At 44.5% G+C, this 19,800-nt stretch overlaps 1 long non-coding RNA gene across 2 annotated transcripts; it reads left to right on the top strand.

Annotated features, from left to right (window-relative positions):
- The first annotated feature begins 11,572 nt into the window (after window positions 1-11,572).
- On the top strand, window positions 11,573-16,592 carry LOC123160571 (uncharacterized). 2 transcript variants are annotated; one of them, XR_006480252.1, is made up of 6 exons: window positions 11,573-12,015; window positions 12,095-12,419; window positions 12,492-12,569; window positions 12,989-13,414; window positions 14,198-14,382; window positions 15,374-16,592. It is a non-coding gene; the product is annotated as an uncharacterized lncRNA (long non-coding RNA). The 2 variants fall into 2 exon arrangements; XR_006480251.1 differs by having other exon boundaries at window positions 12,492-13,414.
- Window positions 16,593-19,800: the final 3,208 nt, after the last annotated feature.

Below are 19,800 nucleotides of genomic sequence, written 5' to 3'. Positions count from 1 at the left end.
AGTACTTTCTCTCGATTTTTCTCCACTACGACCCGTCAGCGGGTGCTCTCAACTTCCCGTCTTTCTTATGGTCCTCTCTGTGCCATCGCATCAACTTGGCATGCTCTTTGTTTCTGAACAGGCGTTTCAACCGTGGTATTATAGGAGCATACCACATCACCTTGGCAGGAATCCTCTTCCTGGGGCGCTCGCCGTCAACATCACCAGGGTCATCTCGTCTGATCTTTTACCGCAATGCATCGCATACCGGGCATGCGTTCAAATCCTCGTACGCACCATGGTAGAGGATGCAGTAATTAGGGCATGCATGTATCTTATGCACCTCCAATCCTAGAGGGCATATAACCTTCTTTGCTGGATACGTACTGTCGGGCAATTCGTTATCCTTTGGAAGCTTCTTCTTCAATATGTTCAGTAGCTTCTCAAATCCTTTGTCAGGCACACCATTCTCTGCCTTCCACTGCAGTAATTCCAGTACAGTACCGAGCTTTGCGTTGCCATCTTCGCAATTGGGGTACAAGCCTTTTTTGTGATCCTCTAACATGTGATCGAACTTCAGCTTCTCCTTTTGACTTTCGCACTGTCTCCTTGCATCATGACCCGACGGAGATCATCATCGGGCACATCGTCTGGTTCCTCTTGATCTTCAACAGCTTACCCCGTTGCAGCATCACCTTATTCAGGGGGCACATAGTTGTCATCGTCCTCCTCTTCTTTGCTGTCTTCCATCATAACCCCTATTTCTCCGTGCTTGGTCCAAACACTATAGTGTGGCATGAAACCCTTATAAACCAGGTGGGTGTGAATGGTTTTCGAGTCAGAGTAAGACTTCTTATTCCGACATATAGGGCATGGACAACACATAAAATCATTCTTCTTGTTTGCCTCAACCACTTCGAGAAAATTATGCACGCCGTTAATGTACTCGGAGGTGTGTCTGTCACCGTACATCCATTGCCGGTTCATCTGCGTGCATTATATATAATTAAGTGTGTCAAAAACCATTACAGAACATCATGAATAGATAAGTGACCAAATTAATATAAGTTCATCATCACATTAAAACCAAAGTACATACATATTTCTCATTGAACAATATATAGATTTCCAGAGCATCTAATTAAACCATATATTGAAACTATGTAAAATATTTAAATGCAACAACAAATGCGACCATAATCGCAACCAAGGTAACAAATGATCCAACGACATAATGATACCAAGCCTCGGTATGAATGGCATATTTTCTAATCTTTCTAATCTTCAAGCGCATTGCATCCATCTTCATCTTGTGATCATCGACAACATCCGCAACATGCAACTCCAATATCATCTTCTCCTCCTCAATTTTTTTATTTTTTCCCTCAAGTAATTGTTTTATTCTTCAACTAAATTTAACCTCTCGACAATAGGGTGGGTTGGAATTTCTGGTTCACATGCCTCCTAGATAAATAAAATCTATGTCACGTTGGTCGGCATAATTGTCATAAACAATAAATGAACCAAATAGTTATAAAAGATAATATATACCGCATCTGAATCATAGACAGGACGAGGGCCGACAGGGGCAGATACCAAAACCATCACACTATATAATAAGAAGCAATAATAAAAGTAAGGAAATTATAAAAGTATCTATCTAAACATACAAGTAAGAGTTTCTTCTTTCAAGAAAGAAGATAAGAACAAGAGGCTCACCACGGTGGTGCCGACGACGAGATCGGCGCGGGCGATCGACGGCGGTGAAGATGGGGACGGGACATGACGAACCACTAAACCTAGACAAATATTGAGGAAAATGGAGCTTGGAGGTCGAGCTTGGAGAGGAGAAAGCTTAAGTAGTGTGGCTCGGGCATTCCATTGAACACCTCATGTGCATAGGAGGTGACCTAGAGCACCACAAAGCCCTCCCCTCGCTGGCCAAAAAATAGAGCAGTGTGGAGTGCTCTGCTCGCCAGCGAGGGTGTATATATAGGCATCATATTGGTCCCGGTTCGTGGCTGGAACTGGGAATATAGGACACCCTTTGGTCCCGGTTCAAGCCTCCAACCGGGACTGATACGACTCCAACGTATCTATAATTTTTGATTGTTCCATGCTATTATATTACCCGTTTTGGATGTTTATGGGCTTTACTTTACACTTTTATATCATTTTTGGGACTAACCTACTAACCGGAGGCCCAGCCCGAATTGCTTTTTTTTCCTATTTCAGTATTTTGAAGAAAAGGAATATCAAACGGAGTCCAAACGGAATGAAACCTTCGGGAGCGATCTTTTTGGAACAGACACAATCCAGGAGACTTGGAGTGGACGTCAAGCAGCAAACGAGGCGGCCACGAGGGTGCCCGACGCGCCCTAAGGGGGCAGGCACGCCCCCCACACTCGTGGGCCCCTCATGGTTCAACCGACCTACTTCTTCCTCCTATATATATATCCACGTAGCCTAAAACATCCAGGAGCACGACGAAAAATTATTTCCACCGCCACAACCTTCTGTATCCGCGAGATCCTATCTTGGAGCCTTCGTCGGCGCTCCGCCGGAGGGGGAATCGACCATGGAGGGCCTCTACATCATCTCCAAGGCCTCTCCGATGAGTTGTGAGTAGTATACCATAGACCTTCGGGTCCATACTTATTATCTAGATGGCTTCTTCTCTCTCTTTGAATCTCAATACAAAGTTCTCCTCGATCCTCTTGGAGATCTATTTGATGTAACTCTTTTTGCGGTGTGTTTGTCGAGATCCGATGAATTGTGGGTTTATGATCAAGTTTATCTATGAGAAATAATTGAATCTCCTCTGAATTCTTTTATGTGTGATTGGTTATCTTTGCAAGTCTCTTCAAACTATCAATTTGGTTTGGCCTACTAGATTGATCTTTCTTGCAATACGAGAAGTGCTTAGCTTTGGGTTCAATCTTGCGGTGTCCTTTCCCAGTGACAGCAGGGGCAGCAAGGCACGTATTGTATTGTTGCCATCGAGGATAAAATGATGGGGTTTATATCATATTGCATGAGTTTATCCCTCTACATCATGTCATCTTTCTTAATGCGTTACTCTGTTCTTATGAACTTAATACTCTAGATGCAGGCAGGAGTCGGTCGATGTGTGGAGTAATAGTAGTAGATGCAGAACCATTTCGATCTACTTGCCACGGACGTGATGCCTATATACATGATCATGCCTATATATTCTCATAATTATGCACTTTTCTATCAATTGCTCGACAGTAATTTGTTCACCCACCGTAATACTTATGCTATCTTGAGATAAGCCACTAGTGAAACATATGGCCCTCGGGTCTATCTTTTATCATATAAGTTTCCGATCTACCTTTATTTGCATCTTTTACTTTCCAATCTATATCATAAAAAGACCAAAAATATTTATCTTATCTTATTATCTCTATCAGATCTCACTTTCGCAAGTTACCATGAAGGGATTGACAACCCCTTTATCGCGTTGGTTGCGAGGTTCTTGTTTGTTTGTGTAGATGCATGGGACTTTTGAGGAGCCTCCTACTGGATTAATACCTTGGTTCTCAAAACTTAGGGAAATACTTACGCTACTTTGCTGCATCACCCTTTCCTCTTCAAGGGAAAACCAACGCACTGCTCAAGAGGTAGCAGGGACCAATGGTGGTGGGCTAGGAGCAAGGCCCATTGGTCCTAGTTTGTCCCACCAACCGGGACCAAAGGGGCCAGACGAACCGGGACCAATGCCCCCACGAGGCCCTACAGGCCCCTGGCCTCACGAACCGGGACCAATGCCCCCATGGATCCCGGTTCTGGGCTGAACCGGGACTAATGGGCTGGCCCGACTTGAACCAAAGCCCTTTTTTCTACTAGTGCATGTAGATAAATTGTGTGTGTGTGGGAGGAAGCAAGGTCAATCGATTACATATATAAAGGCAGAGAGATTGAGCGAGTGTGGGTAGTCGTGCGATCGAAAGAGTGAGACGGGTTGGAGAGAGTGACCTAGATAGACAATGTGGGTGAGAGAGTATACAATATGAATATGTCGAATTGGGCTCAAACATGGAGATATATCGTTTGTGTCCGAGAAAGAGCGAGGTCAATCGAGACATACAGAGAGAGAGAGAGGGGGGGGGGAGAGAGATTGAGCGAGCGTGGCCTGCCATGAGGTCGAAAGAGTAGGAGCGGCTTGGATGAACTAACCTAGATAGACAATCTGCGTGAGAGAGTATAGAGTGTGTCGATCAAGGCCCGAGCAGGGAGATATATCATTTGTGTGTGAAAGAAAGCGAGGTTAATCGAGACTTAGATAAAGAGAGCGAGATTGAGCGAGTGTGGCCCGCCGTGTGGAAGAAAGAGTGAGACAGTCTCGAGAGATTGATCTAGATAGATGTGACGCCCCCGATTTGACCGTACACTAATCATGCACGCAAATGTGTACGATCAAGATCAGGGACTCACGGGAAGATATCACAACACAACTCTACAAATAAAATAAGTCATACAAGCATCATAATACAAGCCAGAGGCCTCGAGGGCTCGAATACAAGTGCTCGATCATAGACGAGTCAGCGGAAGCAACAATATCTGAGTACAGACATAAGTTAAACAAGTGTGCCTTAAGAAGGCTAGCACAAACTGGGATACAGATCGAAAGAGGCGCAGGCCTCCTGCCTGGGATCCTCCTAACTACTCTTGGTCGACATCAGCGGCCTGCACGTAGTAGTAGGCACCTCCAGTGTAGTAGGAATCATCGTCGACGGTGGCGTCTGGCTCCTGGACTCCAGCATCTGGTTGCGACAACCAGAAAGAAAGGAAAGGGGGAAAAGGGGGGGAGAAAGCAACCGTGAGTACTCATCCAAAGTACTCGCAAGCAAGGAGCTACACTACATATGCATGGGTATATGTGTAAAGGGCCATATCAGTGGACTGAACTGCAGAATGCCAGAATAAGAGGGGGATAGCTAGTCCTATTGAAGACTACGCTTCTGGCAGCCTCCGTCTTGCAGCATGTAGAAGAGAGTAGACTGAAGTCCTCCAAGTAGCATCTCCAAGTAGCATCGCATAGCATAATCCTACCTGGCGATCCCCTCCTCGTAACCCTGAGAGAGAGCGACCACCGGTTGTATCTGGCACTTGGAAGGGTGTGTTTTATTAAGCATCCGGTTCTAGTTGTCATAAGGTCAAGGTACAACTCCAAGTCGTCCTGTTACCGAAGATCACGGCTATTCGAATAGATTAACTTCCCTGCAGGGGTGCACCACATAACCCAACACGCTCGATCCCATTTGGCCGGACACACTTTCCTGGGTCATGCCCGGCCTCGGAAGATCAACACGTCGCAGCCCCACCTAGGAAAAACAGAGAGGCCAACACGCCGGTCTAAACCTAAGCGCACAGGGGTCTGGGCCCATCGCCCATAGCACACCTGCACGTTGCGAGGGCGGCCGGAAGCAGAACTAGCCCCCTTAATACAAGAGCAGGCTTACGTTCCAATCCGGCGCGCGCCGCTCCGTCGCTGACGTCTGAAGTGCTTCGGCTGATACCACGACGCCGGGATACCCATAACTACTCCCGCGTAGATGGTTAGTGCGTATAGGCCAGTAGCCAGACTCAGATCAAATACCAAGATCTCGTTAAGCGTGTTAAGTATCCGCGAATGCCGAACAAGGCCAGGCCCACCTGTCTCCTAGGTGGTCTCAACCTGCCCTGTCGCTCCGCCACAAAGTAACAGTCGGGGGCCGTCGGGAACTCAGGCCCACCACTACCTGGATGGAGCCACCTGCCCCTTCAGCCCCCATCTCCAAACAGTATCACCAGTAATGTAACAGTGTAAAATATATAGTATATGCCCGTGATCACCTCCCGAAGTGATCACAGCCCAGTAGTATAGCATGGCAGACGGACAAGAGTGTAGGGTCACTGATGGAACACTAGCATCCTATACTAAGCATTTAGGATTGCGGGTAAGGTATCAATGACTGTAGCAGCAATGACAGGCTATGCATCAGAATAGGATTAACGGAAAGCAGTAACATGCTACACTACTCTAATGCAAGCAGTATAGAGAAAAGAGTAGGCGATATCTGGTGATCAAAGGGGGGGCTTGCCTGGTTGCTCTGGCAAGAGAGAGGGGTCGTCAACTCCGTAGTCGTACTGGGTAGCAGCGGCGTCGGTCTCGGTGTCTAGCGAGAGAAGAGGGGGAAGAAACAATAAATATAATGCAAACAAATGCATGACGACGCATGACATGACAAAGCATGATGCTAGGTGTGCCCTAACGCGGTACAAGGTGGTACCGGTGAAGGGGGGGAAACATCCGGGAAATTATCCCCGGTGTTTCGTGTTTTCGGACAGACGAACCGGAGGGGGAAAGTTGCGTGTTTGCTAGGTTAGGGATGCGTGGCGGACGAACGGGCTGCGTATCCGGGTTCGTCTCGTCGTTCTGAGCAACTTTCATGTAGAAAGTATTTTCATCCGAGTTACGGATTAAAAGATATGATTTTCTAAAGATTTAAATCATTTTTTGATATTTAATAAATTATTTAATTTAATCCAAAAATGGGTATATGACGTCAGCATGATGTCATGCTGACGTCAGCAGTCAACAGGGGTTGACTGGTCAACCTGACGTGTGGGGCCGGTCAGTGCCTAGTCAGCGGTACAGTCAGCGTTGACTGGGTCAAAGTTGACCAGTCAATAGAGCCAATGGGGCCCATCTGTCAGTGTCACATATTTTAACAAGGGGGGTTTAAATTAAGCTAACTAGGGGTAGGGCCCCACTGTCATTGACTATTAACTAACAGGTTTAATTAAACAGAGTTAATGAGGTTAGTTAGTTAACTAGGTTAATTAAACACAATTAATTAAGTTAATTAATGTAATTAATTAATTAATTAATTAATATTTTTATTTCTTTTCATCATTAAAAAAACATATATTTTTTTATTATTTTATTTTTTAAATTTTTTTTTTGTTTTCAGGGCGTGGGCCCGGCTGTCATTGGGCCAGGGGGCCAAACGGGCATACGGGCAGGCGGGTGCGGGCAAAGCCACAGCCCTGTCCGATAACAAGGGGCGGCCGAAACGGGCTCCTGGGCGCCGGCGCGGCACTAGCGCTGGCGCCGGAGGTGGCCGGTGCGGCGCAGGCGCGACGAAGCCAGAACGGGGGGCTGCGAGACGACGCCGGAGCGCGACCGGATCGAACTCACAGCGGCGGGAGTGAGCAGAGGCGACAATAGAGCGGCGCGGACGCGGCGAGTGAGGCCAGACGCAGGTGGTCGAGGCAAGGCCACGCGCGGGAGTGCGCGAGCGCGGCGCTGGGTGAGCGCGGGGAGGGGAGTAGGGGGAGGCCACACGCGGGGCACGGGCGATGCGGCGCGTGCGCAGGGCACCAACGAGGAGGGTGGCCGGAGTAGGGCGTGTGCGGGGCGCGGCTGGCGTGCAGGTGACGCAGCGCAAGGCACGACCGGCGAGCAGAGGCACGTGGGCCTGCGCGAGCGCGCGGTCGGGGGAGAGCCGCGGTCGGCGTGGTGGCGGGGGCGCGCGCGCGCGGAGGCGCGGCCAGATCCGGTGACGGGAGAGAGGGGAGGGGCGCAGCTCACAGGGGGGATGTAGGGGACGAGGCAATGGGGCTCGGGGAGGATGCTAGGGACGTCGTCGGCGTGGAAGCAGACCGGTGGGGGGGCGTGGTCGAGGCGGAGCGATCCAGCGAGGGAGGTCCGGCGGGGTGGCCGCGAGGTCCAGCGGCGCCAGAGGCGGGGCGGGGCGCCGGTGGGGCGACAGGAGGGGCCGGCTCTGCGAGGGGGGATGACGGCGACGTGGAGGCGGCGCTGGGGCGACGGGATCGGGGGGTTGCCCCGATCCAGATCGGGGAAGGGCGAGAGGGAGGAGTGGGAGAGAATGGGGGCGACGTGGGGGTGGGGGTTAGGGTTTCAGGGGGATAAGGTGGAGTGGGAGGGTCCGGCCGGGCCAGTGGGCTGGTCTCGCGGCCCATCGGCTTGCTGGGCCGAGGCCTAGATGGCCAGGGGGTTCTCTCCCTCTCTTTTATTTTTTTTGTTTTACCTTTTGTCTTTTCTTTTTATTTATTCTTTTCTGTTTTAGTTTAGTCATACTTTATTTTAGTTTTTATAAAATATGACCATAGCTCCTAAAATAAGGTTTCAGAACATCCCTCTACCATAAAAAGTTTGGTGGTCAATTAAACTAGTTTAACATTTGTTTATTATTTAAAATCATTTGAATAATTGTTTTGCTATGGTTTTATTCACTTTAGAGTATTTAATCATTTCATAAAAGTGTGGTTCCTCCACCATAATTTATTATGATTTAGTTGCTACAATTTTTGAACATTTTTGATTTGACTATTGGAAACTTTTAATGTTTGACTTTAATTAAAATTTGAATTTGGCTCGGATCTGAACTAACACGAGATTAGCAACAGTAATCGTGGTGACATGGCATCATTACCAGAGGGTTACTGTAGCTTGATTAACCGGGCGTCACAATAGACAATGTGCGTGCGTGCGCATGAGAGGGAGCGTCTACATATGCAATGCATGTATTTAGCGTGCATGCCGAACAACAACGACGAAGATGACGTTCGCACTTCACCACTGCACCGGAGTGACCTCATCTACACCGTCGTCCACCGCACCAGGTGGTCCACCGACAACGTCAGCCGCCGCAACCGACGTGCCTCACAGACACCGACTTCCACCGCATCAGCTGCGCTTCACCGACGCCATCTCCCACCTCACCCGGCTACTTCACCGAGCACATCGTCGCACCTCCACCCCCGAGGCCGTTGGGGCTTCACCAACGGTCTTGTCCACCGCATCATAGCGGTCTACTGCCACTCAAGATCTGCATTCGTGTGCAGCCATCCAACGCCAGTGCATCACCCTCTACGGCTTTGAAGTACCCTGCATTCTAGCTAGGCGAGCATGCCCAAACGCCGGACCAAACTAGGTATCCACATATCACTCCCTGGTGCACTGTTCCGACGATGTTTGGATATCCTTTTAGTGATCTCTTAGCTTACGCGCCCATGCAACTCTGACTTTTACTCTTATTTCTTCTGGAGATATCATCTGAAACAAGCAAACCCATTTTTTAGCGAAGCATGACGGCGCTACGGGATCTTGTACACATCCTGCACACCGGTATAACCTTGTAAGTACCTGTCCTCCGGTACAACAGCAAGGTCGACTCCTCTTATTTGATTAACCATTCACCATGTCAAAAATTCAGAGGGGGATGCAAGGAGCACAAGGCCTGCACATCCAAGAAAGTGGTAACATGGACTTGTACATGGAACATCCCAAGCGCAAGCAGAGCTGTAGTGAGCCTATACAACAAGCTAGCATAAGTCCCCGCATTTCATTTAATTCGTACTGGCCTGCGTGTATGATTTGTGTGCAGTGGTGGATCCACGAATTCAAGTTACCAGGGGTAAAAAATTTAACTTAAAAAATACGAAGGCACTTGCACTCCGGAAATCAACATAACTTGAGAAATGTGAAGCTACATGCACTTCAAAAACCAGCTTATGATCCAAAGTAGTTCCAGATTATAAAACACTGAATGATGTAATCACCAAAAAACACAAAATGCAACATGGTGTACAAGGACTACCAACATGGTCTTTACCTGCTTGAATTATTCGTTCTCTGGCTGAAAATATCGAAGTGTAATTGCACCTATAACCAGTGCGCAAACTGCATATCAATATATCTATCCCATACAAGTATGCCAATAATTTCAAACAACAGATTAGAAAAGTATTTATGCTACATTGTCATGATAGGGGGACTTTCTGGCAGATGGCCTTGACGTTTCCTCAAGCCATGAAAATGTCCTATAATTTGGTTGTCATCAATGCCTGCAAATCTCTATGTCTCTGTCAACATAGCAGATCATAATTAGACACTAAATCCTTCAATGGGAGCTTGCAAAATGCTTGCATTAGATCCCTCATTAGACACTATATGTTCATCATCAGGAGCATGTAAAATGTTTGCACCGGAAACTTGATTAGATACATCAGGTCCAGTCAGTTCAGTATTGATTGGGTGAGTTACAAAACAAGCAGAAATTGGTTTCATTTTCTCATAGATTCCCTACATACAGGCAGTTTTACAACACATTCAGGCCTAACTATTGGCCAGAAATTGAACAGTTGAATTAGATATAATCAGGGATGTGATGTACCTGCTCGTTGCGCATGCTGCTCTTGCAAGCTATGACTGTCCGTTTGCGCAAGCTCGATGCCATGCCCGTGCTGCCGCCACTGCCTCCCACGCAGGTTACACCCAGGGTTGGATCTTCATCTTCTTGTCCTTCCATTTGCTTGAAGCCTGGAGATTGGTGTCCAACGAGGGCGTGAGGGAGTGCTGCGTCGGTCTGTCCAGCGGTGGCTAGGTTACGAGCGAACTAGACTGGAGGCAGGAGGGAATGAATTGAGATTTTTCCTGTTGTCGATCGATATGGGAGGCGCTCGTTTGGGCCGCGAGCCTGATATAGGGCCCGCCTTGCACTTGCGTTATTGGCCCATCCAAATTGAAACATGTTTCTTTATTTTTTACATTGCCTGCTCGTGCATTGGGACAAACAAAACTAGCCTAGGCCAACCTGGACGACTCAAACTAGGTGCACACTTTCCAGCCACCCAAGGTGACCGCCCATACTAGCCCCTACGGTGGCGTCGCCCCTTTTTGCATGTATGATTGGGTAGTGAAAAATTTCTTGTGGCGCTTTTAATTTACCCACAGAATGGTTGAATTGCTTGTTTCTATGAACTGGGTTCACCAATAATGTGAAAGATGCCAGTCTTTTCATCCTATTGTAGATTGCTTAGATCTCGATATGCCAAATGTAGTCGCATTAAATATGCAGTAAAAGCCAATGTGATGTGTGTGGCTACTACTAGTCTGACAACCCGTCCTCATATAACATATCAAGGATGCACCATCTTATCAGATTAACCATTGGACTTACCAATGCAGTGTGGGAAGAAAGAAATATTGGGACTTTGTATCCAAGCAATTAATGCCATGGACTCCTTCGTAGAACCTTGTAAGCGAAAAAGAAGTTGCAGTGTGCCTGTACAAAGAGCTAGCGTAAGTTCAGTTACCGCTTCTCGGAATTTTAGTTAGCCACTTATTGCAAAATTGTTCAATTACATTGTTTGGCTTAATTTAGTTTACTACTAATTACAAAATGCCATAGCCTATTAATCTTATTATAGACTGCCTATCTATGTGTTTGATACTTACTGTTACGAATTACCTGTTTGCCTGAACTTAATAACTACTTAAGCACGTAGATAACTGGTCATATGTATTTCTAGGATGCAACAGAATTCACGTGTAATTTACGTTCTGATACCCTGTTTGTTTAAATGGTTTGATGTTATCACTTGTAACACTAGTAATGTTTGCATGTTCATAGATAGACAACTATCAGGTTTATATGAGGGACACTGTCTTTTTAACTTATATATATATATAGGACAGGGTTATTCTGTTGTACTAGTAACAGAATAATATTCTGTTACCCTGGGCCCTATATAGACACGACGAATCATTTTGTGTGATCGGAGTGAAAGAGAAAAGAAGGACCACGAGCTTCCCAGCCCCCAAAAATGCCCCAGTCTTCTCACCACCCGGCCGCCTCCCATGACCAGAAACCCCCGGCCACCACGAGCCTACCACCCCGGCCGCCGCTGGCCTCCATCCCCGGCCGCTGCTGGCCTCCATCCCCGACCGCCGCGAGGCTCCCACCCCCGGCCGCTACGAGGCTCCCACCCCCGGTCATCTCTGGCCTCCATCCCCAACCGCCGCGAGGCTCCCACCTCCGCCCACCGCTAGCCTCCATCCCCGGCCGCCGCGAGGCTCCCACCCCCGGCCACCGCGAGCCTCAATCCCCGGCCGCCGCGAGCGCCACCGCCCTGCGTGCCCGCATATGTCCCATTCCCGGCGACAAGGTCGCCGCCTATGGATCTCTCCTGTAGCCTCCGTTTGTGCTAGTGGAGGGAGAAGTAAGTTTTCTGGAAAAATGGCAGTAAACAGGCATCAGTTCACTTTTTTGATGCTACTCTTCTCTTGATTTGTTATTAGATCAGAGATGGAGTTGGCGAATTTCTTGTGCCTTTTCTGTTCAATGGATAGATGGATGGATGGGTGTAGTTCTCTGAATGTAACCTGTGATCCAGTGCTGCTCAACTTCCTCTGAACCCCTAATCTTGTTCTGCTCCCAGTCATTATCAGTTCGACAAAAGGTTGTAGAAAAGGTCAGAGTTGAGACTAGTTGTCATTAAGGTTAGCCCCTTTGTTTCAGATTCAGTATCTCCATTACCAGTATAAAAAAAAGGGCCAGCGGCCCAATCCTAGTGCCGCTCATGATCTCCCTCTCCAAGCACCGCACCCATTAAGCACCCACACAGTAAGAAAGCCATCTCGTTTTGCTTTGAACATTTGCTTTTGTGATGTATGATCACTAATAGATTCCCTGCAGTGGGCAAATCCTGGCGCCGCTCGTGATCTCTGCCTCCGTCAGTTCCACTTCGCCGGAGCAATCAGTCTAGAGGAGGAGGTGTAGCCGGTCCTCCTGATCTCCGACGTCTTATTCCAACTCCAAAAAAATTCTTTTTGAGTTCTATTCTTAGTCACAGTACACATGCAGCTTCTAAACTTCTTGTCCAGTCATTCTAGTACTGATGAAGATCGAGTTGATTGAAATTATGTAGTCGATTACTGAGACCCTTACTAGTCCTTCCATATATAGAACTTATGCCTGATAGGGACATGACTTATCTCTTTGTTGCCTGCTTGTTTTTGTAAAATTCTTTGAACTTACTTAGGTGATATATTTGGACCTTTGCCTCATTAGTACAACATCACACTCCATAGCCGGGCACGAGAAAAGCTGCGTGCAGGCCACCCTATGCTCCGTCCTCTATCCGCCTCAGTCATCTCCCTCTCATTCTCTCTCTGCTCCGTGTGTGTGTGCAGGGAGTGGGAGGAGATAGAGCAGGGGCGTGGGAGGCCCTTCCACGGTGAATGCATATGCATCTTCCATGGAGATTGTGAGCTCTCTCAATTATTGCTTGAGGATTTATATTATTGGTTTGTCCACTGTAGTTCTTGTATAGCGGCGTCCTCTTTTTCTCATGTTCCTCTTTAGATGTTGCTGCATGTGTTTAATGACCCACTGATATGATTTCTGGAAACAAGCTTCAGTACAGAGAAGCTTCAGTATGAGAAAAAATGGGTCATTAGTTCATCCATATGCAACCTCCCGCGTGGTCATCCATTTTTATTTGGAGCCTACTCACTACAAAGCACAAAAGAGGTTGGTGCTCACCTTCTTTGAGACCGCCGCCCACTCCCACATTTACAGGCTCTACGACAAGACCTACTGCCTCGGCACCGCCACCGGTGAGCAAGCACACATAAAAAATCTTCCATTTTTGTTTCTTTTAACGTTAGAACCTTGCTTACAAACAAACACAATAAATAACACCGTGAGTCCGAACATTTCTGCTGCTGAATTCAGTACTAGTTATCTAATTTCTAGCTTCCAGGCCCATTGTGAATTGTTGTTACCGAGGGAAGAGTTCATAGTTGTTGTCTGCAGTTTATTGAGGCAAAGGTTATAAGTTTGTACTAATAAACTGTAGTTTACTAAGGGCAAAGAGTTATACGTATTCAGCAGTCCAAGTAGTTGTCTAAACGACAGTTTGGTAGCTGTCCAAATAATTGTCTAAACAGCAGTCTGAACATTCCTGCTGCTGAATATCTCTCCTCTCTCAAATTCGTTCAAATTTGTTGCTTGTTCTTGTTGTTGCCATGAGGGCCCTCAAGTTGTTTGTTGTTATTCCTATGAGAGACCTTGTTTGGATCAGAAGTAGCATATATTCTATTCTTTTCTTGCAAAAAGTTCATTTCTGTTCTGTTTTGAAGTTACTTGGCATACAAATTACTATATATATGCTATTGTAAAAGACTAGATTTCTTCTAATTGTGAAGTTCAAGCTCTCGGGATTTGCTCTTCAATTTTTTAACAGATGTAATGCTCAAAAAAATGTGATCAATGAATGCTGAGAGGGATTGATGTTAAATGTCAAACTTATGTCTTTGTGTGTAGTTGGTAAGATGTATATTGCACATCAGTGTAGTGAAAAGAAATAAAAAATTGCAGCTAATTATTTTAGATGTTAGATTGTGGAGTTTGAAGTAGCGGAGACGACAACCATATGTAGATCGGCGAGTGCGGGATCAACCTCAGCAGCAGCCAGAAGCAGCGCATTCAGCTCGCCCGCGTCGTCTACCAGGACTGCGACATCTAACTCCTTGACGACGTCTTCAGCACCATCGATGCGCACACCGGCAGTGAGATCTTCAAGGTGCATTTTACTATCTACTATTGTACTTATCTATACTAGACTGAACTGAGTGTTTTATAATGCAATACTAGTTGCTTACTGAGTTTTGTTTTATAATATAATATGACAGATTGCTACCCAATTTTTTATTAGAGTTCAAAAAATAAAAACAATAGTTAAAACAATAGATTAAGTTCATGTTTCAAAAGTTTGTAAGCTCCCTGGAGTAGCGCTGTCGACGCTTGGCCTGCTCCAGCAGCCATCATTGTGAGGATTAGCCACCGTCTATTTGGCGCGAGGCCTACCTGCATGGTCACATCTTGTTTGAATCTCTCCTTTCCAGCTCCGCATGGTGAAGATCTCCGTGTCTATGATTTGTACTGTCAATTTATTTTGAATTTAACTAGTGCTGCACTTGATTCAAATCTGAGGGAAGAAAACATAACTACATAATTCAGTTCCTGGTTTGTATCCTATAAACCAAGCAGTGAAGAAACACACCCCTGTACTTTCGCTCTTGTACTGACAGTTCATGAATTTAGGAAGCTGCAACCTTTGACATTATTCTGTACTGAGATTTTGGTGCGAGAACAAGAACGTCGAGAGCATGTGTATGGACAAGTAGTTGTGCATGGGTAGAATTTATTGAGGATTTTAGAGAGCTGGGCAAGCCAAAGTAAATCATGAACTCACCCAAAAGTTCAGCAAAAACGTTTACCTCAGTTCAGACTCAAGAGTTGCTGGTTTCGGTATTTCCTTACCTTCATGTGCAGTAACAAAGTGCGTGCATTTGGTGGTTTTGTGAAGGAGTTAAGCTTTTATTTGATTTTCAGTTCGGGTTTATAAATGGAATAAATTTATGTGGAATTCAAGGGACTAAGATTAGATTTGTACTGTTTGTTCACGGAAAAGGAATCTGCTCTTCTCTTTGTTGAAATTACAATATGTAGTTTTGCTCTCAGCATTGCAATTTCACATGTTTGTTGTATTAATTATTAGTTTGTGTAATTAGCCGGCCGTGTTGTGTATTCTGGTCAGTTCGTGTGTGTATTGTGTTGCCCTCGAGCTGTATGAGAGGCCGCCCGCAGAGCCGAGGAAGTCGTCGATCTGGTCGAGGCATGCTCTTATTCTCAATTTTCAGTAGCACAGAAATTTGAAAGTTCGAATGCCAGACCTTGGTAAGTTCTCCTTGACAAAACATCATCTCTCATATTTGTTCCTACTTTTGTAGGTTGCAGCAAAAACAAGATGCACAAGTTCATTTTTTGTATGCTTTTCAGTACATCTACTTCCTGACGGTGAGTCATATTTCCTTTGTGTTTCCATCTTCATATATAGCACAAACAAGTGCTTGTGGTTATGCTTCAGAATGAGAACCGTACTGCCTCTTGGTTCAGTTCAATATATAATTTTAGTTAAGTGCAATATATAATTTTAGTTTAGTTCAATATCTTGAGTATCACCTTTTTCTGCCATGAACTCATGCTAACTATGAGCAACTAAATTCACTCTGAATATGATGATACTAAACCATAAGTTAGCTCTGAACTCACATATTTGTCTTAACAATTGACAGGTCTGAATATGTTGCCCCCACCATGCCGATTTACTGCTGCGACCTCGTTGATTCCCCGCCTTCGAACTGCTCCCTCAATCCCCTCCGTGGACCACCGCCGACGGTGGGCTGCACCTTCCACGGGAAGCCATGTGACCGTGTAGACGCACGTCTTCATTGAGTCGCTCACTGCGCATATGTGTGTGTTGTGTTCGTGCGTGCGTGGCCGCGACCATGCTTCGCATTTCGGTGTTGTCTATGTGTGGTCGTGTGGGCGTCTCACCTCAAACACATCCCAGGCCGGTGCACGAGTTGCTGAGGAAACGCCCAAGGTTGTGGCCACTCGACCACAACTTCGTCTCCTGGAAGGTGTTGGATGTGGACAGCCAGAACGAGTTCAAGTCTATGTGGTTCATCGAGGAGAAAAAGAAGAGGAACTCAACTTGTTTCTCTGTGGACAAGGCCAGAAGAAATTGTGCTCTGAACATGCTTGTTGATACGCCCATGAGAACGGGTGCATTTTTCTATAGATTTTTGTGTTGCTGACAAAGCTACACAAGTTCTACTTTTACAAGTTGAACTTTAGAACATCCTATAGAAAGTTCGTGCATGTATGGATGTTCTTTTGACATTGAGCTATTAAGTGCTTGCAAAATCTACAGTTTTGATCCATCAACATTCGCAGCTTTGCACCTCAGTTGTGTATGTTATGTGTTTCAAGTGCTCAATGAAGTTCATGTTCTGAGTTCATGTATAACTACCTAGGCATTCATGTATTACTAATCAGTAAGTACACTCGTTACTTCTCTCACTCATCTGTGCTAGTGGTGAATAGTTCAAATTCTTGGCAAATTTTGAAATGCTCAAATTGATAAAGGTGGTAAGTTCAAACGGAAAATAAATGAACCCTTAGGCAATTTAACTGAGGGAAAATAGTGAGTTCATGCATTACTAGTGCTCTCTCTGCTATCCCTTCAGTTCAACAATATTAACAATGCAAGTTCGGGGATGATCATACCGTAACCATTGAAAAAGATATGAGCAAAAACATACAAAAATAGAGTAAAGTCTAGTCAATGAAAACATGCTCGGTACAAAACTATACGGTCATCAGTTCAAGTATTTTTTTTTGGAACCATTCAAAATTACTCTGTGAAAAATACATCAGTACAAACACACACATAGATCAGTACAAGGACTCTGTTTTTTTTACGGGAAAATAACACGATGACTCTCACCGTATTCAAAATTACTCTTCAACGATTATAAATTTTAGAAAATGTTCAACATGACTAAGTTTCGCATTTTTGATAGCTATCCAATGGTATATCATTTGCCCATTTCGACAAACTTTAAAAAAATCGCTTTCAAAATCAAATTTGACTGTATTTGAATTCGTTTTTAAACCGTAAGGAATTAGAAAAACATTTCTATACGAAAAAGTTGCGCATTTTGCATATCTTTCCAACAACGTATCATAAATCAATCCGAAAAACCGTTTGCAAAAAAACGCGAAAATACATTTCGCCCAGAATTTCACCGTTTTTCAAATTACTTTTAAATTGTATATAATATAAAAAACAGTACATATCTGGAAGATGCGGATTTCTACCAGCTTTCCAACGCCATCTTATTTGCTCAATTCCGATAAACCGTTTGAAAATTGAGTCCAAAATATGATTCACGTTTTCGGTTTTAAAAAATCGTTTTTTCAAAACTGCTCTTAAACCGTGATGATTTTGCAAAATATTCATATATATTTTAATGTAGATGTCAACAGCTTTCCAACGATATATTACATGCCCCATTCCGCCGAAAAGACGCTCAGTTCAACGAGATGAAAATCATCAATATAACAACCTGAAACCATCAGTTCAAGTAGGGTAACAAAATAATATTCTGTTTTGCAAAACAGAATAGCCCAGATGTATATATATATATATATATATGTATGTATGTATGTATGTATGTATGTATGTATGTGTGTGTGTGTGTGTGTTGGAATCATTTTGCTTACATCAAAGAAATTTACAGATGTATGTGTTGCTGGTAAACGGTACTGACTTGTTACTTTAATACATTGCCAAGAACTTTAGTTTTACTAGTTCATGTGTAATTAAATACGTTGCCAAAACTGGTTAGTTTTACTAGTTCGATGTTAGTTTCCGATGGCTCTTGAAACACTTCATTTATGATTCCTAACATTCAAGTTTCCATGATCCAACTGAAACTCTGTCGGCACAACAGGTATGTTGTCAGAAACTTCCTTGTTTACCTGGTTTGCTGCTGTAATCATCTTACCAATTTCAAGTTTTTAAGATCCAATTGGAAGTCCAATTGCATAGCAGGTATATTTTCAAAAATATATTTGTGTAACAGGTTTGCTGCTGCAACCGGTTGCTCTAATTACGTTACTGGCTACTCAACTTTTCAGGATCTAAGAGAAACTCCAATGCCACTATAGGTACCTTCTGCAAAACTTGTTTGTTTAACTGCCTTGCTGCTGCAACCGGTTACAATGGTGTTAATAAATACTTACCAGCATCCAATTGAAATTCTTTAATTCCTTCTTTGTCTAACTGGTTTGCTGTTATAACTCCCACTTGAGATGTTTTGCTAACTTCAACTTTTCGGAATCCAATCGAAACTTTAATGGGAAAACAGGTTAGCCCAAGATCAAAGAGCTAGGTCCCCATGGACGTTATATCATCCCATAGCAGTGGCACCGGCCCAATCGTGCATCAAGAATTGACAACTGCTGATGCTCTAGAGGCTACACTATTGGTAGAAAGATATTCTGCTTCTGCACTTAGAGATGAAGTTGACATGTTGAGGAAGTAAACAACACAATCACAAGAAGTACTCAAGACAACCATTAAATATTTGGTGGATTTCAAAATGAAGCAAGCCAAGACTGGCCGCATTGTTAAGGTCCTGAGGGAAAAAAGGAAATTAAATTCCCACTTGATAAATCATGGGTGATATGTTCTTTCCATCGTTTAATAACTTTTGTGTTGTTTGTTCATGTAATCGATCAAACCATTTGTTTTAGAGATCATGTAATAAATTTTTTTTGGGTTGTAATTTTTTGAGCACAAGTCTGTGTTACTTGATAATGACATTTCATTTTGATTGTTGTGCCAGACCTACAAATATGCCGATCAGGCTGAATGTTCATTCAGCAATAATAGTAGTATAAATGGTCTTTAAAGGGACAAGATGTTGTACTAGCTTCGCTAAAATAGGATGCTCTTCTAGTAAAAAAGTACAGCGGCCTGGCTTATGTATGTTAATTGATATTATTGATCCATATACTCTATAAGTGTTTATATGTCTGTTAGTTTTGTACATTATTGATTGATTGACTTGGTATTTCGAATCTTGAGACATCGCTTGCGTACATATCTAAATTGGAGTACACATTATGCTGTGTGTGAAACTTGAGATGGACATAAGGTGGTTTCAAATATTTGAATTCACCTTAAACTGGATTCTAGCTTCTGGATTCGAGTATCGGCATTTGTAAATCATATTCATATATGACAGTGGAATACATCTTTGTCGTGCTTTTGAAGATATATAAAAATGCATAGAATGATTTATAAAGATTCGTATAGGAATACAGAATGGATTCGAATTTAGTTGCCAAGTTGAACGTGGATGCTTATTGTCCCAAAATTCGAAAGAAGCGGCAAAATGTAAACTCCCACGTCGGCTGCCTGAAGCCAGTGTTTAGGAGATGGAAATTACTGTCTACCCCTTACAGGGACAACGCATCTGCCCGATTTCCACGGTTCTCAATAGGATTAGGTTAGTAACTTCAACTAGACGTGACACATGGGCGGAAAAATACATTTGATTCAAACTCGTCCGAAAGAAGTCTG

This window comes from Triticum aestivum, chromosome 7B, assembly GCF_018294505.1.
Source record: "Triticum aestivum cultivar Chinese Spring chromosome 7B, IWGSC CS RefSeq v2.1, whole genome shotgun sequence".
In the NCBI taxonomy this organism is placed as follows: Eukaryota; Viridiplantae; Streptophyta; class Magnoliopsida; order Poales; family Poaceae; genus Triticum; species Triticum aestivum.
Note: the sequence above shows the minus strand (reverse complement) of the source record. Positions and strands in the feature narration are given on the sequence as shown.